Raw genomic sequence first — 10,820 nt, 5'->3', positions numbered from 1 at the left:
TCTATGGCATTCTGTTTTAACCCCAGATTAGTTAAAAACACCAACATATCAACTTGTACACCAAATTTTGGAAATGGATGCTAAAACTATGATGGCAAAAGGTGATTGATCTGCCTGAGAAATGAACCTACTTGATCCCTCTTTCCAAAAAGCTGGAGGGAGAGTCAACACAAGCAAAAGTAGGTCAAAGTCTTCTAAAAGCCATACCTGAAGGGTTTTCAATATCACTTGTTCAGATGGTAATTTAATCACACAAAAAACCACAACAAAACCCACAACTAGCAGAGGTTTTCAACATCGCCTGAAAAACACCATCTACAGTATTAGGGAGTGAAAGAAGTCATGGAAGTTTCAAAAAGTCAAACTTTATTTCAATGTTATTGTAGAAACTTGAAATTCATAGTTGTGCTATGGATAAATCCTTGGGCAGGTGGAGGCATGGAGATTCTGGGGTGTAGCTGCTGAGTTTAAAAGCTTCCTTTGGAGAGGCTCCCTGGCCTCCTCACCCCCTGTCCTCCTGTCAGGAAGAGCCCATCCTGAGCGGCACATTATAGGCAAATGACCCAGACGCCCAGCTGAGGGCAAACCTCCATGCCTAGAGGAGGAGGCCGCCTCTGGGAGCCGGAGGACCTGCTGGAACCCCTGCTCACAGGCTCCTTTTCCTGCTCTGCTGCAGGCAGGCAAACACCCCCAGGCTCTTCAGCAGCTGGGCTGCTGCTCTGATGAATGAGAGAAGTCCCTCTCCAGTGAGGCAGAGGAGCCCAGGTTGCACATCCTGGTCTCTGCCTCCATGGTTTCCACTGAGCCCTGGACTGGGAGCAGTGAGGGAGCTGCTGGTTGGGGCTGTGCTGGTCACCCCGTCTCTGTCACCTCTAGCTCCAGCCACACTTTCAGCTCAAGAGCTGAGGCTGGTGGATCTACAGCAGGTGCCATGAAGTCAGGTAGCTCCTCACTGGGCTGGTCCTGGGCAGTCCCATGGCAGGGGCAGGAGAGCTCTGGAGCTGCCTGTAGCTCCAGCACTCTTCCTGGAGGGGCCCTTCCCCTGATGCTGGCACTGGCTCAACAGCTGGCACTGGAAATAGCTCTATTTCTGCACCTGAAGCAGGAGCTGAAAACGGAGAAAGGTCACCAATATCACTCACTTTCCACTGGAATTTCTAAACATGAAAACAACCTCACTGAAGTTAAAGGAATTTCAGCCTGAAAACATCAACCCTGGAAAGTCTTCCAGACTGCAGGTGACTTCACCATGTGCCTGTGTCTCGATGAGCTCCAGAGGCTCCAGCTGGACAAGGACAATGTGCAGATGTGGCACTGATGGGATCACTGGTGAGGCCTGGCCTGATAGCTCCATCTGGGGCCTTGGTGTCCATCTGGGACCTGCTGTCTACCTGGTGACTCCTGTCCTGTGGTAGGTACCTGGGGGGGCCTTGTGCCACATGGCCAGAGGCATCTGGGGTGAGGGATGAGCCTACATGGGCATCGTCATAAAAGAAAGGCTCTCACTCCCGCCATTCATGAAGCAGCAGCCTCAAGATGTGGAGATGCAGCACGAGGACATCTTGTTCTCTTGAGCATCTCCCACCAAGTTCTCTTGAGTATCTCCCACCAAGTTAGCTGGCTACGGGGCTGACCCTAGGATGTGAGTGCCTGGTTACCCGAATTCTTCTTCTTCCATTTTTTTGATAGAGTCTCATTCTGTTGCCCAGGCTGGAGTGCAGTGGCATGATCTTGGCTCACTGCAACCTCCGCCTCCTGGGTTCAATTAATTCTCCTGCCTCAGTCTCCTGAGTAGCTGGGATTACAAGCACGAGGCGTGTACCACCACACCCGGCTAGTTATTTTTTATTTTTTTATGTTTAGTAGAGATGGGGTTTTACCGTGTTGGTCAGGCTGGTCTGGAACTCCTGACCTCATGATTTGCCCACCTCGGCCTCCCAAAGTGCTTGGATTACAGGTGTGAGCCACCGTGCCTGGCCTGGTTACCAGAATTCTAAGTTCTATTAGGGTCTGTCGCCAAGGAAGTGAGGTTGCTTCTTTAAGATTCCATCCCCTCAGCCTCCTCCTTCCAGAAGACCTACTCAGGACCCCACTGGGCTGCTGACTGCTCACCCTCCCCACAGGTCATCTCCTTACCTGTACACAGTTATGTACACCCAGGGCCTCTTGGACACCTGTGCCTGATGTTCACCAGGGGCCTAGGAATCCACTTGGTGCCTGAGATCCTACATGGGCCTAATGTTACCCTGCAGACTGGGTAGCCACCTGGGGACCAGGTATCAACCTGGGGACTGTTGTTGACCTGCGGGCTGATGTCCACCTGGGGACTGGGTATTTACCTGGGGCCTGATGAGCACCTGGGGCCGAATGTTTCTCTCAGGGTGAATTCCACCTTGGGTCTGTATGTTCACCTGGGGCCTGATGTCTGCCTTAGATCTATGTCCCACTCGGGCCTTATGTTCACCAGGGACTTGTATCTAGCTGTGGCCTGATGACCTACTGCATCCTGTTGTTCACCTAAGGCCTGGTGTCTTCCTGGGGCCTGGTGATCACCTGGGAGCTGGATATCAACCTGGGGCCTGGGTGTCCACTTGAGGCCTGATATGTGCCTGGGGCCTGATTTTCCACCTGGGGACTGGATGTCCACTTTGGGTCTGATGTCCACTTGAAGTTAGGTATCACCCTAAGGCATGGTGTCTACCTGTGGCCTGATGTCCACATGAGTCTGGGGTTCAGCTGAGGCCTGATGTCTACCTGGTGACTGCCATCCTATTGAGGCCTGGTGGCCCCCTGGGAATGGTCTATCCATGGAAATGGTTATGTCCACCTGGGAGTGGATGTCTACCAGGGGCTAGATGTCCACCTGTGACCCTGTATCCACCTAGGGCCTGATGTCCACCTGGGGCACAGTGTTCACCGAGACCTGGGTGTTTACATAGGGCCTGATGTCCAGCTGGTGCCTAGATACCCACCGGGGGCCTTGTGTTAACCTGGGGACTGGTATCCAGCTGGGTCCTAATGACCACATGGGTTGAATTATTCACCTAGAGTTTGGTGTTCACTTAGGGCTTGAGTGTCAGCCTTGGACCTGGTGTCCACCTGGGACTTGAGTATCAAACTAGGGGTTGGTGTCCAGCTGAGACATCATGTGCACCTGGGGTCTGAGTTCACATGAGGCCAAATGAGCAATGGGGGCCTGAATGTCAACCTGGTGTCTGAAATTCACTGGGAGCCTGGGTATCCACCTGGGGCCTGATGTTCATCTGCGACTAGGTGTCAATATGTGGCCTGATATAAACCTGTAGTTCAGTGTCCACCTTGGGCCTGATGTCCACTGGGGGACTGATGTTCACCTTTGACCTGATATCCACCTGGAAACCATGTATTCACTCATGGCCTGAAGGTCAGCTGGGGTTGAATGTCGAACTGTGGTCAGATGTGCACCTGGAACCTGGGCATCCACCTGGGGCCTGATGTTCAGCTGGAGCCTGGAGTTCACCTGGGGCATGAGGTCTACCTGAAACTTGATGTTCATCTGGGTGCTGGATGTTCACCTGGGGCCTGATATCCATCTGGGACCCAAGGACACTTCTCAGGCCTGATGTCCACAAGTTGGCCTGGTATTCATCTGGTGCCTTGGTGTTAATCTGTGGCCTAATGTACTCCTGGGTTCTAGTGTATTCTTGGGACCTGAGGTCTACCAGGATCCTGGTATCCATCTGGGGCCAGGTAACCACCTAGGGCCTGATATTCACCTGAGGACTAGGGATCTACTTGATAACTGGTGCCCATCTGGGTCCTGATGTTAACCTTGGGACTGGAGAACCACCTGAAGCTTGATGTTCACTTAGGGCATAAGGGGCATAAGTGTCTATCTGGGGTCTTGTGTTCACGCGGGGCCTGATGTCAACCTTGAGCCTAGGTATTCATCAGGGGACTAGTGTCCAGCTGTTCATTTGGGGCCTGGTGTCAACTTGAAGCAAGGTTGTCAACCTAGGACACCTTGGGCCTATTTCCTACCTGGGGCCTGTGTGTCCACATAGACCCTGGTGTCATTTTTGGGCCTAGATATTTACCTGGGGTCTGGATATTCATTGGTACATCATGTCTACCAGGGTCTTTGTGTCAATCTGAGCTCTGATATCCACCTAGGGATTGGGTATCTACCTAAGGCCTGGTGTTTACACGGGGCCTGTAACACCAGATTCCAGATGAACTCAGATGTACACCTGAGGCCTGATGTCCACCTGAGTTCTGAGTGTTCACATAGGGCCTGCTGTCATCTTGGGACCTAAGTATTTACCTAGGGCCTGGGTATCTACCTGGGTCCTGACTTTCAACTAGTTCTTGTGTCGACATAGGGCCTGATGGCCACTTTGAGCCTAGGTAACCTCCTGATGACTAATGTCCACATGGTTCCTGAGGACAACCTGAGACCTGGTATTGATTTAGAGCCTAGTATCCACCTGGGGTCCAGGTGTCCACCTGAGACCTGACGTTCACCTGGTATGTAGGAATTCACCTGGGGCCTGGTGTCCACCTTGAGTGTGTGTATCCAACTGAGTGCTGGTGTTCACCTGGAGTCCAGTGTATACCTGGGGCTTGATGTACATATGGGGCCTGGGCATCCACCTAGGATCTGATGTTCAGATAAGGGCTAGAGTTCTCCTGGCCTGGTGTCCACATGGAGCCTGGGTGTACACCTGGATGCTGATGTCCCACGTGGATGGGCTCAACATACATCTGGGCCCCAGTAGTCATCAGATACTAGGAAACTCTCAAACCCCAGGTGCACATAAAGCTCCAAGTGGCCACCTAGGCCATAAGGTGATATGTAGGGTCCAGGTGGACACTGAGTACAAGATGAACACCAGGCCCCAGGTGAACACCAAGCCTCAGGTGTCTACCTAGTCCTCAAGTGGACACCAGGTACTAGATTGACATACAGGTACCAGGTGGATATCAGGCCCCAGGTGAACACCAGGCCCCAGGTGGTTGGGTTACATATATCATAGGTGGCCATCAGGTCCCAGGCCTATATCTACTCCCCAGCTGAACATCAGGATCCAGGTGGATACCCACGTCAGAAGTGAACACCAGGTTCCAAATGAACATCGGGCTCCAAGTGAACACACAGGCCCCAGTTCAATACAAGCCTCAGGTAGATATCAGGAACCAGGTGGACCCTAGGCCTAATGTGCATACCTAGTCTCTTGGAATACATCATGTTCAAGGTGGACATCCAGACTCCAGGTAGACATCTGGTGCCAGGTGGACATCTGGCTGCAGGTGGGTGTCAGGCCCCAGGTGGATACCCAGTTTACAGGTGTAAATCAGGCCCCAGTATTTCATCAGGCCCCAGTTAAACACTTGACTAAAGGTGTGCAGCAAGACCCAGCTTGACACTCAGGCTTCAGGGGCACACTGGGCCCAAAGTGCACACCCATGCCCAGGTGGACATCAGGCCCAAGGTGTACACCAGACTCCAAGTGGACATCAGGTTCCAGGTTGACACCAGTCTCTAGGTAGATCCTTAAGCCCCAGTTGGTCATCAGGCCCAAGGTGGATACCTTGGCCCCAGGGGGTCACCAGATCGCAGGCAGGTCCCAGGTGGACACTAGGCCCTAGGGTAACACAAGGTCTGGGAGGGTTTCAGCCCCCATGTGGACTTTAGTCATAAGGAGCTTACCTAGGCCCTAAGTGGACATCAGGCCCCAGGTTGACACAATGAACCGGGTAGAAGTCAGGCTCTAAGTAGAAACCCAGGACCTAAGTAAATACTTCAGTCCCAAGCCAACATCAGGCCCTATGTGGACACCCAGACTCCAGGCAGACATCAGGCCCCAGGTGAACACTCAACTCAAGGTGGTCATCAGGCCCCAGGTTGACACATAGGCCTCAGGTAGACAACAGGCATAGGTGAACTTCAGGCTCCAGATGAACATCAGGCTCCAGGAAGAAATCTGTGCCCCAATTAAACACCAAGTCTTAGGTAGACATCAGGCCTCAAATGGATTTTAAAGCCCCAGATGGATATAAGGCCTCAGAGAAACACCAGGCCCCAGGTAGACATTAGACACCAGGTGGACACTCAGGCCACAAGTGAACATCTGTCCCCAGGTGGACATCCATCCCAAGGTAGACATCAGGCCAGAGATGTACACCCAGGCCCCAGGAGAACTACAGGCCCCTGGAGGACACTCAAGCACCAGGAGGATGCCCAGTCCCTAGGTAATGACAAGGTCCCAAGTGGATATGATGTTCCAGATGGACATGAGGCCCCAAGTGGATACTACGTGCAAGTGTACATCAGGCCCCAAGTGGACCCCAGGTCTCAGGTGCACACCAGGCCCCAGGGGAACACCGGGCTCTAGGTAAGCATGCAGTCCCAGGTGGACGGCAGGTGCCAGGAGGACATCAGGACCCAGTTGGTCATCAAGCCACAGCTGAACATCAGTTCCACATGAACACCAGTCCTCAGGTGGGCACCTAGTCCTCTCATGTGCATCAGGTACCAGGATGACATACAGGCACCAGCTGAACTCTGGGCCTCAGCTGAACATCAGATCCCAGGTGGTCACCCAGGCCCTAGGTGAACACCAGGTTTTAGGTGGACACCAGGTCCTAGGTGGGTGTCTGTGCTCCTGGTGAACCTCAGGCCCCAGTAGACACTCAGGCCCTTTATAGACATCTGGCTCCATGTGCATTCCCAGGGTCCAGGTATACATGAGGCCCCAGAGAAACACCAGTCCTTAGTCACCTAAGACTGAATTCCCCTAGGGCTGGAGACTGAGTATTCACCTGGGGCCTAGGAATCTACCTGGGGCCAGATGTCCATCTGGGGCCTGATGTCTACTCAGGTTCAGATGTCCACCAAGGGCGGGGTGTTTTTCTGGGACCGAGTACACCTGAAATCTTGGTATCAACCTGAGGCCTACGTGTCCACTTGGAGCCTGATGTGCACCTGAAGCCTGAGTTTTCACCTAGGATCTGATGAGCATCTGGGGCCCAAGTTTCCATCTGAAACATCAGGCTCTAGATATACATCTGGGTCCCAGGTATGCACTGGACACCAAAAGAACTCCAGACCCTATCTTAACATGGGGTCCTAGGTGGATGCCTAGGCCTCAGGTCTACATTAGGCCACAGGTAGACACGACTCCAGGTGGGCATCAGGCCTGATATAGTTTGACTCTATGTCTCCACCCAAATCTCATGTTGAATTGTAATCCTCACATGTTGAAGGAGGGGCCTGGTGGGAGGTGATTGAATCACAGGGGCAGACTTCTCACTTGCTGTTCTCGTGATAGAGTTCTTACAAGATCTGGTTATTTGAAAGTGTGTAGCACTTCCCCATTCTCTCTGCATCCTCCTCCCCTGTAGTAAAAAGGGCTTGCTTCCTCTTGGCCTTACATCATGATTGTAAGTTTGCCGAGCCCTCCCAGTCATGCTCCATATTAAGCCTGCAGAACTGCGGGTCATTTATAACCCCTTTTCCTCATAAATTGCCAAATATCAGGTAGATTTTTATTACAGTGTGAAAATGGACAAGGCCTTAGGATAATAACCATGTTGCAGGCCATAGATGGACATCTGGCTGCAGCTGGACACTCCTGCCCAGGTGGATACCTAGGCTCAAGGTTGACATTAGTCCCCAGGTAAACAACAAGCCCCAGGTGAATACCTGTGCCCCAAGTAGACATCAGGCCTCAGGCTGACACTCAGTACAAGCTCCACATTAGGCTCCAGGTGGACACCCAGACTCCAGGTGGATAGTGGGCCCCAGGGGTGCACCAGATTCCTGGTAGGCATAAGGCCCCAGGAGGACACTAGAATCCAGGTGTACATAAAGCCACTGGTTGACACCAAGCCCTCGGATGAACACCAGGCCAACTGGTAGACATTAGGCACATGAGAATACTTGGGCACCACGTGGGTATCAGGCCCCAGGTGAACATCAAACTTCAGGTGGACATCATTCTCCATGTAGACCCTAGCCCCAGCTAAGCATCAGGCTCCAGGTGGGAGCCCAGACTCCAGGTGCATTTCTGGCCAGTTGAACATCTGTCCCCAGGTGAGCATCAGACTACGGATGGATGGCAAGTCCCTGGGTGGACATCAGGTCAAAAGGGAATATAAGTCTCTAGGCAGGTATCTGGCCCCAGGTAGATACTGAACTAGCGGCCCCAGGTTGACAGCAAGGCCTAGGTAGACCGCAGGCCCCAGGTAAAGACCAGGCCCAGGCGATACTGAACTAGAGGTTTACATTAGAGCCCAGATTGACATTTAGTCCCCAGGTGATCATGACACCTTAACTGGACACCAAGTCCTCAGGTTGATACCCAAGTCCCAGGTGGACACCAGGTCAAAGATGAACACAAGACCTAAGGTTGACACTCAAGCCCCAAGCGGACACCAGGCCCTAGGTGAATAATATGACCCAGGAGATCATTAGGACCCAGCTGCATACCAGTCCCCAGGTTTACATGAAGCCCCCAGTGGGTTCCTAAGGTCTAGTTGGACATGAGGTCTCCAGTAGACACCCAGGTCTAAGGTGGACATCAAGCATCAGATGGACATCTGGCCGCAGATGAACATCAAGCCTCACATGGATACTTAGTCCCCAGGTAGCCATCAGGCCAGCGTTTGACATCAGTTTCTGGGTGGATCCCTAAGCCCCAGGTGGATATCCAGTCTCCAGCTGAACATCAGTTCCCATGTGGATGCCCAGGTCCCAGGTGGATAACAGGTGCCAGGTGAACACAAGGCCCCAGGCAGACATCAGGCACCGGCTGGACACTGAGACCCTAAGAGGATGTCTGTCCTCAGGTTGACATCCCTCTCAAGGTGTACATTAGGCAACAGATGTACACCCAGGTCCAAGGCAGACAGGAGTTCCCAGTAAAACTCAACGCCCCCAGGAGGACACTCAAGCCCTAGTTGGATGCCCAGACCTCAGGTAACTATAAGGCCCCAGGTGGATATCAGATTCCAGATGAATATTAGGTTCCAAATGGATACCTAGGCACCAGGTAGACACCAGGCCCTAGGTACATCCCCCAGCCTTCAGGTGCACACTAGGCCCCCGGTGAACACCAGCTTCCAGGTAAGCACCCAGTCCAAGGTGGACACCATGACCCAGGTGGTCATTAGGCCACAGCTGAACACCAATCTCGAGTGAACACCAGATCCCAGGTGGGTACCTAGTCTCTAGGTGGATATCAGGCCCCAGGTGGACACCCAGCCCCCTGATGAACATCAAGTTTCAGGTGGACATCATGCCTCAGGTGAACTCCAGGTCCCAGCCCAGCTGAACATCAGGCCCCATGTGGATGCCTAGGTTCCAGGTGCACATCTGGTCACAGTTGGACATTTGGCCCCAGGTGAACATCACGCCATGGGTGGATAAACAGTCTGCAAGTGGACATCAGGTCAAAGGTGAACATCAGTCCTCAGGTGGACATCAGGCCCCAGGTTGACACCCAGCCTCAGGTGGACATTAGGCCCCAGGAAGAAACCAGGCCCCAGGTGGATACCTAGGCCCCTAGTAAACCTCAGATTCTAGGTTGACATTCAGGGCTCCAGTAGTCATTTGGCCTCATGTATACACTCAGGCGCCAGGTTCACATGATGTCTTAACTGCACACCAAGGGGATAGTTTGACACCCACATCCTAGGTGGGTGCCAGGTCCAAGGTTACACTTGGGCCCCAAATGGACACCAGGCCCTAGGTGAATAATACAACCCAGTGGTCATTAGGACCCAGATGGATACCAGTCCCCAGGTTGACAGGAAGCCACCAGTGGGTACCTAGGCCCCAGCTGGACATCAGGCCTAATGTGGTCACCCAGGATCAAGATGGACATCTGGTCACAGGTGGACGTCAAGCCTTGTGTGGATACCTTGTTCCCCGGTGGTCAAGAGGCCTCAGTTCAACACCAGTCCCTGGGTGGATACCTTGGCTCCAGGTGGAAATCCAGTCTTCAGCTGAATATCAGACCCCAGGTGAACACAAGATCTTAGGTGGACATTAGGCTCCTGGTGGACATCAGGTACCAGTGGACATCCAGGCCACAGGTGGACACTCAGGGCCCAGATGGGCATCAGGCCCCATTTGGACTTTGAGGCCCCAGGTGGATATCAGGCCTCAGGTGAACCCTAGGTCCCACATAAACATCAGGCCTTAGGTTGACACTCAAGCCCCAGGTGGACTGCTGCAGCCAAGCAGAAAACACAGCCCCATCTGGATATCTAAGATACAGGTGTACAACAAGCCCCAGACTGACATCCAGGCCCCAGGTGAACAATATTCCCCAGGTGGATTCCATACCCCAGGTGAACAGCAGTCAACAGTTTGGCACCAAGTACCTAAGTCAACACAAAGCCTTAGGTGATTACCAGGCCACTGGTAGTCAGCAGTTTCCAGCTGTAGAACAGTCCCCATGTGGATGCCTAGGCCCCAGGTGGACACTAGACCCCAGATTAACATAAAAACCAAGTAAAAAATCAGGCCCCAAATGGACAACCAGGCCCCAGCTACCTATACACGTCTCAAGCTGACACCAGGCCCCATTTGGACTCCCAAGCCCTAGGTTGACTTTAAGCCCCAGGTGAACACTGAACTCTAGGAGGACTTCAGGCCCCAGTTGATGACCTGACCCCAGAGGGACACCAGGCATAGATGAACTTCAGGCATCAGCTATACATCAGGTTCCAGGAAAATGTCCAGGCCCCAGGTGGATATCAAGCCTCAGATGAACACCAGGCCCCAGGGAGACATCACGCACCAGATGGACACTCAGGCCCCTACTGAATATCCA

The 10,820-nt window shown here is 52.9% G+C and overlaps 1 pseudogene; it reads right to left on the bottom strand.

The window, feature by feature from the left end:
* Positions 1-351: 351 nt before the first annotated feature.
* Positions 352-1,730, bottom strand: LOC113221996 (annotated as a pseudogene).
* Between the last annotated feature and the right edge of the window lie 9,090 nt (positions 1,731-10,820).

The sequence above is a fragment of the Piliocolobus tephrosceles genome, unplaced genomic scaffold (genome assembly GCF_002776525.5).
Source record: "Piliocolobus tephrosceles isolate RC106 unplaced genomic scaffold, ASM277652v3 unscaffolded_28803, whole genome shotgun sequence".
In the NCBI taxonomy this organism is placed as follows: domain Eukaryota; kingdom Metazoa; phylum Chordata; class Mammalia; order Primates; family Cercopithecidae; genus Piliocolobus; species Piliocolobus tephrosceles.
Note: the sequence above shows the minus strand (reverse complement) of the source record. Positions and strands in the feature narration are given on the sequence as shown.